Source organism: Megalopta genalis, unplaced genomic scaffold (assembly GCF_051020955.1).
Source record: "Megalopta genalis isolate 19385.01 unplaced genomic scaffold, iyMegGena1_principal scaffold0348, whole genome shotgun sequence".
Classification (NCBI taxonomy): Eukaryota; Metazoa; Arthropoda; class Insecta; order Hymenoptera; family Halictidae; genus Megalopta; species Megalopta genalis.
The window spans coordinates 107,501-110,000 of NW_027476417.1; the positions used below are offsets into that span (position 1 = coordinate 107,501).

General features: G+C 55.3%; 1 pseudogene; it reads left to right on the plus strand.

The window, feature by feature from the left end:
* Window positions 1-2,500, plus strand: part of LOC143263172 (large subunit ribosomal RNA) — a 6,916-nt pseudogene that overhangs the window by 1,981 nt on the left and 2,435 nt on the right.

The window sequence follows — 2,500 nt, forward strand, 5'->3', positions numbered from 1 at the left end:
TAAGAGAAATCCTATGTAGATGAGGTGTCCTAAGACGTTAAACACTTGTAAAAAAAAACGCAGCTATTTTATTATTTTTTTTTTATTATTATATAAATCGCAGCATATTTTGTTATTATATACATGCACAAAAAACACCCATTGGGCGAAAGGGAATCCGGTTTCTATTCCGGAACCCGGCAGCGGAACCGCATACCATTCGGGCCCTCGTAAGAGTGTTCGTCGGGGTAACCCAAAATGACCTGGAGACGCCGTCGGGAGATCCGGGGAGAGTTTTCTTTTCTGTATAAGCGTTCGAGTTCCCTGGAAACCTCTAGCAGGGAGATAGGGTTTGGAACGCGAAGAGCACCGCAGTTGCGGCGGTGTCCGGATCATCCCCTCGGACCTTGAAAATCCAGGAGAGGGCCACGTGGAGGTGTCGCGCCGGTTCGTACCCATATCCGCAGCAGGTCTCCAAGGTAAAGAGCCTCTAGTCGATAGATTAATGTAGGTAAGGGAAGTCGGCAAATTGGATCCGTAACTTCGGGATAAGGATTGGCTCTGAGGAGCGGGGCGTGTCGGGCTTGGTCGGGAAGCGGGTCTGGCTGACGTGCCGGGCCTGGGCGAGGTGAACGGCTCTCGTGGCTGGGATCCGAGCTCGGTCCCGTGCCTTGGCCTCCCGCGGATCTTCCTTGCTGCGAGGCTTCCGTGGCGTTTCCCATCGGTGCGGTCGTCCTCTTCGGCCGCCATTCAACGCTCAGCTCAGAACTGGCACGGACTAGGGGAATCCGACTGTCTAATTAAAACAAAGCATTGCGATGGCCCCCACGGGTGTTGACGCAATGTGATTTCTGCCCAGTGCTCTGAATGTCAACGTGAAGAAATTCAAAAAAGCGCGGGTAAACGGCGGGAGTAACTATGACTCTCTTAAGGTAGCCAAATGCCTCGTCATCTAATTAGTGACGCGCATGAATGGATTAACGAGATTCCCATCTGTCCCTATCTACTGGCGGTGGCGGTCTGTGGCCACCCAGGGCGGGAGATAACCCCCGAACTAGCCCTCGCGTAGGAGGGTTGATCGGCCGAGTCGATGGGTGTATCGGCGATGAAGGCATTAGAGACCGTCAGTGCGTCGTACATGTAGTACTTCGCATAATGGCGAGGCCCTGATTTAGCATACGGGCTGTGGCGTGTTCTTTGTACAGCACTGTATGTGCTGTATGACTTCCGACTGGGGAACTGTTGTCACTCGTGGCATCAGTTCCCCAGTTTACGTTAAACGGTTTTTCAGACCGTTTTTCGTGGGCGGAACACGCCACTAGACAACACTCCGCTGGGCTCAGGAATACATGGGATGCAATCAATCCCCTGGGCAACCCAGGCCGCAAGGGGCAAACGTGCCCTAGCCACACTTGAGCCTCCACGAAAAAGGTACCGCTGGATAGCTCGTGTTCTTAAATACGCAGCGAACTGAACGAAGTGTGGTGGAGAGGAAGAGGCAGCCTCTCCGACTGCTGTCTCCCACGTGTTTGCCGTGCGTGGCGACCCTTGTCGTCGGAAAAGAGGATCCTGGGATCTGAGGGGGCCCTCTCCTGCGGGTGAGACGTCCCCAACACGTACCTTTGGCCTCTGCTTCGGCTAGATGGGCGGCTGGACGAGAAAAGCAGCCCTGGTCCAGTCAATCGGCTTGGAACGACCACACGCTTCGGGCAAGTGGGTTCTGCTGGGCGAGGACGCGGGCTGGGTAAGGAAACCGACCCAGCCAGCAGACTATATTCGGTGCGTAGCCCTAACTCAGCCTTTGGCGGGTTCCAAATTGTGTGGGTCGGTGGTGGCCGGGGAGCGCACTGGATGAAAGACCAAGACACATTATGGGTCTGAATACAAATAATGAACAAAAAACTAAGCGTCCAAAGACGACGGGTCCAGCTCCTACTCGGAGTGAAGCCGTCGCCGCAGACGCGGGAACTGCAAATGCAGCTGTCAGTCCCCCCGCGTCTGTGAGAAAGACAAGATCCGGGAAGGTGATTAATATCGCCAATCCTCGCGTGATCTTGCAAAGATGTGCGACTCCCACGCGAGCGGTCTCGGTGAAAACCGAGCCCACGGTAGAAGGTACGCCGGACACCGGTAACGTGGAAGTAATCGAACGAGTCGGAGACACGTCACTCGTGAAGGTGCAGTCGGCACCCGAGCGTGTCGAGGACCCTACTGGTGACGGTTGGCAAACCGTCACCAAAAAGTCGAAGCGAGCCAAGCCGGGCGCACCCACCGGCAAGGCCGCAGTAAACCGGGCCAGGAGACCGAAGGGGACGTTCTCCGGGCAGAAGGTACGGCCTCTCGATCTCGTAAGAGACGAAGCCTTTAGGCGAGTGTCCGAAATACGGACCTTTTGCTTTCGACCTGAGTCGAAAGTCAATAAGGAGTCCGGGTCAAAGATACTCGCCGAGGTTGAGGCACTCAACGAGCTGGTCCAGGAGCTTATTCAACGGAATAGCTTCGTCGAAGGGCAGCTCGCCGC